General features: G+C 38.9%; 1 long non-coding RNA gene across 1 annotated transcript; it reads right to left on the reverse strand.

The window, feature by feature from the left end:
- Positions 1-1,728: 1,728 nt before the first annotated feature.
- On the reverse strand, positions 1,729-7,403 carry LOC142082413 (uncharacterized). The gene is made up of 3 exons (XR_012673702.1): positions 6,906-7,403; positions 5,674-5,807; positions 1,729-2,753 (listed from the first exon to the last, which is right to left on the reverse strand). It is a non-coding gene; the product is annotated as an uncharacterized LOC142082413 (long non-coding RNA).
- Between the last annotated feature and the right edge of the window lie 2,744 nt (positions 7,404-10,147).

Genomic DNA, 10,147 nt, shown 5'->3' on the forward strand with positions numbered 1-10,147 from the left:
CCGTAGTCTCAAGCTGACGACACTAGCTCTCCAGACCACGGTCATGAGCGTGACAGAAACAGAGAGGGAGCCGCACCTGTAGGACTATGTCTAAGCCAAGTACCTTGATGAGACGTTAAAAGCACGGCAGAACACATATAAGGCTTTAGAATACGTTGTGCCAGTCTCGCTCTTAAATTAGCACATTTTAGCCTGTGCTTAACACAGGACTTTGAATCTCAAATTAAACCGGAATGGAACCATCACTTTGCAGCAGCCTGTTCAAGAGGGAATAACCACCAAAACTGGCTAGAAGCAAAGGTCCAGGATTCTCTTCAAGTTCTGTTATTAGGCAGATGGGCTTCATTATATACTGAACAGTTAAAGGGACAGTTAAAATTGAGATTGTACTGGACACTAGAATGTGTGCTGAGGTTAATTACACAGGTCTTTTTTGGTTTAAAGCTATCAAAATAACCACAAAGAAGAAAAAGCAGAAGTCTGCCTGCCTTGGAAAATCCTCATCAGGGTTTGTGCTTCTCAAGTGGTACAGCACTATCTCAAGTGATATACATGATGCATAGGTGTCAAACTCTTGTTGACTGAGTAGGACAACCAGCACGAGCTCTGAAAATACTCTGCTGGCTCATAGCCACTGTCAGCCATAGATAAAAATAGGTCATGATTTAGTGTAGTCTTCAACTGCCAGATGTTGGAAATCACCACGTTAGCATACAAAATATGAGCAGCTGTTAATATGGCAGCATTCTTTGCTGGTAGGAACCACATTTAATCAACAATTTATTAATAGTTTTGTAATGAAAGTATGATTTGGAGATTATTAAACTGTGGCTTGGTGGCAATCTCTTCATAGTGGGTTTCCTTTAACAATTCCCTGAATACTCTACATCTCCTCATTGTGCTTAAATAGAGAAATAACCAGTAATATATGGAAAGACCAAAATGTACTGCGCTCACTTACAGTGGTGGTGCATAACTTGATCAGGCACCTGGGCGGAAGGTCAGTAATCCTTTTACTGATTATGACCTTCTTGTGCAGGGGACAAAGTTACAGGGTTTGTGGAAATCCAGAATCTCGTTTGTGATCCTCAAAGGAATATGGCATGTGACAGTGTTTCACCATGCAGCAAAGGAAACAAATCTGTAATAATGAGTTTCAGGACAAGGATTTTAAAGTGACTGAACTTCAAAAGGAAGAAAAGAAAATCCTCTTGCTTTGTTCAATTTATACAAAAATATCATGAGATGTACTATAACGAATAGTTTGTCTTGTACAGGTTATGTTTACAGTGCAGTGATTACAGCATATTTCGGACAGCATTATATTCACTGCGGAAGGGCATTCAGGGCAGGTTACAGAACAGCCCAGGAAAGAGGATCCACACCAAACAGTGAGCCACAGCCAAGCTACAGTAATTTGAGAGGTAGCTTTGTGAACCATAGTCACGATCGCATAGACACAGCCAGAGCAGAGGCCATGCTGTATGGCCTCAAAGATTTCATTACAGAATATTGAGTAGCAAGGCAGTCACACATCTAGATTATGCAAACTGTTTTTAAGGGGTCTGGGAAAGCTAGTCTGCGTCTACTGCACTGCCCACGTGCAAGCTGTGACAAACCTTTCTCATTTCTCCCTGCTTTGCTGGCAAGGTGATCTAACCTCCAGCTACGCTCTGAGAAAACTTTAGCAGAAGACGAAGGAACCCTGGTACATAAATATATTCACATTTCAGATACTTGCTCTTAGTATTCAACAGTCCTTGGACAACTGCCATTAGCTTTGCTGTCAATGCTCTTCACCTCTGTTCAGACCTTGGAAGCCAGGTTTTACTTACATTTTCAGTTTTGATTTTTCTTCAGAGATTTTTTTTAAAGTTTTAGAGCTGGCAAAAGTGGAACAAGTGTTAACACTCTCATCTCCTCCAAGCACCCCTCCTCCACCAGTTAGACAATAATTATACGTAATAATAATATACATAGCTTCATTTAAAGCTAGTATTCCATTGTGCGTAGGAGACTACCTTCTCTGGAAGACTTTTCCTAGTGTGTGAATGAATTAACACTAACAGTCCCTTTCCACAGGAATATAATCCTTTCTGGCATACCACTCTGGTTATGATGTGGCCAGCACTGATGATAGTTTCGGACATCAGACTCCATCCTATGTGCAGTACTGTCTATTTGGTCAAATGATTGCCACCACGTGCATTTTTTCTCTACCTTCTGCTATTTATACATGGGCTGCCTGAAGAAATGGTTTTGTTGGAGAATGTTGTTCAGTCCAGAAGATTTTTCAAAGTACGGTAATACATTCTTTATTATTTCTGGACACAGGGGGAAGAGTTGAAGACAGTCCTCTAAAATGACATACCCTCAAATTCAGACTCCTTACAGTGTTTTGTTAGCGACAAAACATTCAGAGACTGCTTGGAACGAACCTTTTTTCCTGTATATTGTCCCACTGACACACTTCTGACAGGAAACTCACGTAATCCATCCTTCAGCAGCAAATTATCATATTGTTTTCAGTTTCATAGTTATTGAGCCATATTTTGTTTATGACGTTGTCCTTTTAGTTCTGAATGTCAAAGTAGACAGCGGATCCTTGTCTCATTCTAGACATTTCAGCTGCCCTAGTTTGTGGGATTTGCTCATCTGCTGCACTGGATGCAATAGTCACAGTGGATTTGTCATCTTTTCCTCTTGATTCATTGCAAAAAAGATTCAAGTGATTCATAAAGTGTAGACACAGCCTTAAAAAGCAAAGAAAACTCCAGTCAAAATAACTTTTACCCATAAAGTCTATTTAAAATGAACTTTTACCCAAGACACAGCATCTAGCACAGCCTGAGGGAACAGAGAGAAGCACAGGCCATGGAGTTATAATTTCGGAGGGAAAGAGTGTCTCAGTACTAACATAGAAAGGCAAAGTCTTCCTATGTTTGGATTCAATTCTCTCAGTTAATTAGGTACCAGGCACAAAGTACTTATTTAGAATACCAAAAATGTCAAGTTCCAGGTAAACCAGGTTCTATGAAATCTGAAATGGCAAAGCTTTTTTATCCCCTTAATCATTTAACTCCAATATTTCCAAAAAGCTTTATCACACTGTTCTTTCCGGATGGACGCTCTTTTGATGCAGTAAACTAGCACACTGCGGCGGTATTCAGATGTTATTCTGGACTGTGCAAAAATCATCCTGTTTTCATTTCCTAAGCACATGTAGGATTTGGAATCTTCAAGTAAGTCCTTTAGCAAAACCTGAGATCTCTCTAAAATGTGCACAAAGACCTGTGCTCACCGACATAGCAAATCAAATTCTCAAGCTGACATGGCATAAAACAATAAAAAGGTGGAAGTCATGAAGTGGTAGCTTTTTGTCTTCACACTTGTACTTTACTATGGGGGTTTACTATTTTTGTTTTAATGAACGATGTTCAGAACAGAGAGAGGTACCTGCTGGCTGAATGTCAAACAGGAGACATGGTAGGTATGGCCAACTAATCTGGATCATGCTTCTATCCATTTTTGCACAACCAGAGCCCCTCAGGAGTGTGCTTTTTGTGTGGTTCCATGAGCTGGAAGTTTGCATTAATGCTACAGCAGTGCTTAGATTTGGGCTGGAACCTGCAGAACTTAGCAATGAAAAAATCATCAAGTGCTCCAAGAATTCCCTCAAGGGCCAAATTCCCCTGCAGCTGGCAGAACTGTCTGGGAAACACTCCCTGAGCATCTCAACTCAGGAAATATGGGATGAATCTCCAGAGAAGTAGAGACAAGTGCTATATAGTAAAAGCACAAGTACAGTGGCCAGCTTTTCCATGGGGATGTTCACTCACAGCTTAAGCTAACTTCGATACTTGGAGCTATGTGTTGTCACCTGACCTAATTGCTCAGCGTTGTTATGGCATATGATACAGGTGAGAATAAAATCCATGCCTTGATTCAAGTTCTGTGATACAAGACTGCCTTCGCAACCCCAGGAATTGGAAAAAAACATGACATAAATTGGAGACTGTAAATAGCCTTGCAGAGGCGTACAGAACTTCCACGTTCGCTGTTCTAGAAATGGTGGCCAAACCTACCCAGAATGTACAGCAAATTTCCAAGCTTAAAAAAAAAAGTGTAAGCAATGTAAAAAGCGAGTGTGAACTTTTTAGAGACTTACTTTTGCACAAACAGGAAAAAAAAAAAATTAAATTAAACCAATCATGCTCTGCAACACAATTGAAAGGCAATGAGGGCAGCTCCAGAGACACCATAGTATTTGCTCATCACTACTGGCTTAATTTGTTTGAAATATAGTGTCCATGCACATCGTATGTACTGGCTTTACTAATCTACTGGATCTCTTGAATTATTTATAAAATCAAATTATGCTTTAACATTTAAAATGATACCACTATGAAATCACTCTTTCTGCTTTCATTAAAATAGCAAAAAGGTCTGTTACATGAAAGAAAACACCGAACCTATATCATGACACGTCACTGTGGCTAACAACTGCTAATTATAAAGCCACAATAAAAGACCTTTTATAATTGTATTTGCACATCCTCTGGATAGGTCTTGTTGTCCATACAAACCCTGAGCAGTTAATGGTTACTAATGAACTTCACTCTGCACCACCTCTGATGCTTGCTTTCTCATTCTCAACCTTGTTTTCTTATGTCTTCATTAAATATTAACAAGTAGAAGAGTTATCTATTTATAGCTAATAATTAGAATATTTTATTACTACGACCAGACCATCTCATGCCTTGTATTTTTAAAATTTTCTACTATGTGATCTCTCTTGTAAAAGCAAGTCTCTTAGCTTCAATGGCCATCTACATATTATGGGGAATGAATTTTCCCAGCTATACATTTTCTTTTTTTGGAATGATAACTATTGCACAATAAAAGATAGATATTACTGTTTTACTACCTGCATCCTGATATTCTCTCTCACCATGATTTCAGTACCAGTATGACCAAATCAAGACTGAAGTCAGGTTCTCTAACAGGAGAATTCGGGAATCTATAAGCTCAATAACTGCAGTTGTGACCATGGGCTTTAGCATTTTACATCACATCTGTGTGGCTTGTCCAAGCCTGTCCAGGTGATTGTAATGGAAGTTGCGCCAGCCTATGCATGAGTTAAATTAGGGCTTCTTTCTCTTGCCCACTTTATGTTTTAATGCAGTTAAAAGATGAATAACTGCTTGGGAAAAGGAGCTTGCCTGAAATCTGCTACCTGCTCTCAGCAAGTGTCGCCTGTTCTAATAGCCCTGTGAGCTGAAGCTGGTCCAAGCCCCTTGAGCTTGGTATATAAGTATAAATAATATAAAGTCCCCCAATAAAGGGACTCCTTCTACACTTCTTTCACTCAGTCTCTATATTGATATTCTCCACTTTTTGCTGCCATCTTCTCCAGGCACTTTTAGAATGTCATTAAACATAACAACAGAATCTAATACTTTCCTACTACATAAATATCTTTTTTCTTATTTCTGAGTGTTGTCTCTTGCAAGAACATGTTTCTTTTTTTTTTGCTTTAAACCTTTTTCATGTGTAGTAAGATGCCATCCTAGGAACAGCAGCTTGTTGTGTGCTTTCTGTTCAGCGCACTCCCCAGTGCCTCATTTTGAAAGTCCTTCTCTCATAGCGACAGTCTTTTTATAAACCACTTACCCATTCAGCAGAATTACGTGATGAGTTTTCCTCAGCTGCTTCGTTGGTGGATTCATTTCTCCCATGAAGTTCCGCAACTTCGAGCACCGGCTCCTCCTGACGCCTTCCTGCCGGCACGGGAAGTTGTGCAGAACCTTAGCAAAAACCAAGTTACAGTCACTGCTTGCTTACTGTCCATTTCCAGAGTCACACTGGTCCTCTACCAGAGCTCTATAAAGCTCTGAAAGGAAGAGTGCAGCGCTCTTGTATAGCTAGTCTGGATGATAGGCACTAGAGCAGTATTCAGCTTGCAGATGCAAACAGCTACCTTCAGGTTTCTGAACACCCCTTCGGCAATGGAGACCTGGTCAATAGAGTCTGTGCCATGGAAACTGATCAAGAGAACTGATCAGCTCACCCTTAAGTAGACACCTACAACGGGTCAGTTCTTACAGAGGTCTCAAGATCCATGCCTGTGTCAACTCCAGTGACTTAAATAGGAGCTTTCACTTGCCTAAATCCCCTCCCCCTCCTTTTTTAATCTGCAAGTTGAATTGCATCTCAAGGCATAGATATTCCACCTATATCCCTGACAGCTCACAAGCTGAGTAAGCCTCACATTGCAACCATAACACTCATGCTACAGCTACTTAAGAGGCTGCCTTAGGTTATACGTCACTGGTCTGTACCCACCGCCTGCAGACGCCCTACATTTACACTTGTCCTGTACCCTTGCCATTCACTGTTTTTTCTTGTGACTTCTTCCATTCTTCATTTCAGGATTTTGCAACAAACAAAAATTAATAATTAGTTAAAAAAATTCACAGCTTAAAAAACATAGCTCAGAACAAAGTCCCCAAAGTCAGGTCTTTCAGATGTCACTTCCAGGTGTCACTACCTAGAGTAAGACCATTATGCAGAACAAAGTTCTGGCTCCTCACTTTTTCAGTCTGCTAATAAATTATCAGAATTGATACTCCTTCGAAATCCTAGACAGGTCTGTCTAAGTGACCACTCTTTCTGGAAAGATAAATAATGGAGGCAAGTGGCCGCAAGAACGCTCACTGGAACTACAAGCTGTGTCTTTCGATCCCTCCTCTCAGCTTGAGGTGCCTCTAGCAGATCAGGACCAGGTAAGCAAAAGTTATACATTGAAATTCCTCTTAGTGATGCCTTTAAGTGCAGCTGTCCAGCCATCTCAAAACAAATATCTAACTTAGAAAGGACATGTTAATGGAAATATTGTCACTCACCAGAAAGTTTTGAGTGCTGTTTCTTTTTGTAGCAAAGACAGAAGCTTCCCACTGCCACTAAGAAAGGAACGATGGTCCGTATTGCCAAATCTCTCTTTTTCAATGAGTAAGCTTCTGCAATTATATATTTCAAATAAAGTTATGTACTATTCAAAGATACAATAGAAGAACAACACCATAGCAAAAAAAAAAAAAAAAAAAAAATCAGAAGTGACTTCAGGAGTGAATCAGTTCATCCCCCCACCCAAGTGCAAGGTCATCTATACTTTACCATTCCTGAGGGATGCATGCCTGATGAACAGTAACATCCATCCCTCCTATAGCTCCTGCAGTTTGACAGTTTTTTCCCCTCAGTGTCTAATCTGAGTCTTTTCTGCTTGTACTTTAAGGCTATTACTACTTGACCACATAAGCTATCAGATCACATAGCTTATTTTAGGAGCTCTGATTATTTTAACTCTTTATCAGCCTTTTACATTCATTTCCCCCCCATTTTGAGCACTACTTCATTCATTCCCTGCCACTGATATTTTCTAAACCTATGATAATTTTTGTGCCTTCCTTTGGACTACCAGTTGGCCAATAGTGTAAAATAGTGTCCAAAAGTGGACTGTGCTGGATGAACGGAAAGTTACTTCCCATGACTTGACCAGTTGATATACGAGTGATGTTAAAGGTTTAGTCAGAGCTAGTCTCTTAGTCTCTCTCTACAGTTGAGAGGTAGGGAGGCAGAGATCAGCATCTTCAAGAGGTGATGCACAGTTTCTTGAGACAGTTGTGTAACAGAAGTGAGCTAAATTGTTTTCTAGGTATGTCACATTCTTTTCATAATTTAAGGTGAAATATAGCTTACTCCTATTGCTGAAAAATTTGTGTTTGAATACTCATTTTATTAATGTTTTTCAATACTTAATTCAGAATTGAGACCTTAAATTGCTCCCTTGTAAAGGTTACTGTATGACTGTAAGAAAATAAGGAGACACAGCCTGTATAAAACATTTTGTCATAACAGAGATAAAAATGTTTTGTCAGCCATACTCCTCTATCTTCCATATTGATTTACCTCCCACTTTTTATTAAGAACTTGTAATAAAAAGATAAAATGGTTAGTAAAGGATACATGTTACTGAACAGAGTAACCACGTGATTCTTTCAGCCACTCCTTACCACAAGGCAAATTCATTCACTGTCTCACACCTAGCCTACCAAATCCCTTCTGAGAAGGAATTGCGTTTGGGTCTTTTGTGAAATACACAGCTAATGCACAGCTTTTCTGTAAACCTCAACTAATAATTCCTCTTAGCAAACCCTTACAGGAGAAAACAAACACTTTACACTGGGGGTATTAAGGCAGAGAGCTTAAGTCAATTGTCATTAAGAGTCGTTCTGGTCCTCTCTGTGTTCGTCTCATTCATCCTGAGATCCCTGAGTTGGGGGAGGGATGTAGGAGAGGGAGGAAATGTATAAAATCGTTCAAACCGAAGAATCTTTATGATGACAAGTTAAATGGCACGCATATGCTCTTGCTAGCTTACCTTTCTCTTCAACCATCACTGTTGTCCCATTTCCACATACTTTCTTACAGAAAGGTATTTCAATAATTATCTCACAGTAGTAAAATCCCGTGTCATTTACATTGGCAGATTTTATCACTAGCACATCCTTGCTTTCATGGGTGACGTTGGATACATAGAAAAGTTTTGATGATATAGTTCTGGTGATGTTCTCTTTATTAACAACATACCAGCTTACTCTATACCTCACAATAGATTTCTCCCAAATACAGGCAATTTCAGTGTAGTCTCCAACTGATAGATGTATTTTCGTTGGTGTTTGGATGACTGTTAAATTATTGGGACCTGTAGCTAGTGGAGAAATACGCATAGATTTAAAAGTTAAAGCAGCAAAGAGATGACATTACAGCTGAAATGTCTACAATCACAGTATTTAAAATAATGTTAACATTAAAAATTAATCTCCTAATGATTTTACAGGATCAGTTATTATCCACTTCTCCCTTGAATAATGGCAATTACTTTCTGGCTAAAGGAAACTTTTAGTCTGGTGTGTTAAAGCCCTCCATCATTGTTTGTGTGCAATAAATGAAGATTTTCTGTGTACTCGCTGATATACTTATTTTTTATTTTCAACAAAAAGCTTTTATAATAGAGGTTGAGTCTGAAACATATTAAACACAGTATCTGCCAGATAAAGAATGACCAAAAGGAGTCATTCAGAATGATTCATCAGTGAATAGCGACAGACTCGTCAAGATGAAAGAAAAATCCACTACAATTTTTGTTACCATGTAGGAGTTCTTGTCCTGCACTGCTTCTAATTAGTGACAAAGGTACAGGATTTCTGGGGTGGGTTCTTTAATTTTGTTTAAACTGCTTTCATTACGTTTTTGCTGACAAGTAGTTTATAGCATCAAATTTACCTCCTTAATTTAATAAGTATACAATATGCCATTCAGACCACAGTTGCCTCATCAGGTCTGTTGCCTGGCTTTTAGCTACGGCTGACTCAGGCAGTATTAGAGGAAACTTTTTACTCTTTCCTACTTCGAATCTCTTTATCACTCACTGTCCACACGCAAGGTGATCTACGTGAGATGTTGTGCAACACTGTACAAAATATTTTCTTCTGAAGTGAAACCACTGTGTGGATATCAGATAACTTTTTTGTTTTATTCTAATGACGTTGATGCTCATCACAAAAGCGTTAATCCTATAAAATCCCCATGACTGCTGACATCATTAGTTTCATATGCTGTGTGAAGAATTATCACATCCTTTTTTCTAGCATTTATACTATTAAAGTGAGGAATTACTCATAATGAGAGTAAACTGCATGATTTTCTTCCAAATTTTATCCTGTAACTCAAGCACATTTCACACCAACATATAAGTAATGCGATGATTTTGCCCCTATCTGGTCCTAAAATGGCATCTGATAAGTTTTATCAGAATTATGCAGATAAACTTTTTTCCTTTGCCCTTAGAAAAAGCCACATATTTATCATACCTAAAGGAGTTAGGCACCTCTATTTTTTCCACAATGCAGCGCTCAACAACTTGCAGAGGACAATATGGACAGTATAGGGGTAATAAATAGCAGAAAAAATAAGGGAAAGAATTGATGTAGTGTGTAAATGACAACTTAGAAGCTGTTCAAGTGCCAAAGAACTGATCACTAATTTAAGTTTTTCTGTTCATTTGGTTTGTCATTTAAAATACAGT

This window comes from Calonectris borealis, chromosome 4, assembly GCF_964195595.1.
Source record: "Calonectris borealis chromosome 4, bCalBor7.hap1.2, whole genome shotgun sequence".
In the NCBI taxonomy this organism is placed as follows: Eukaryota; Metazoa; Chordata; class Aves; order Procellariiformes; family Procellariidae; genus Calonectris; species Calonectris borealis.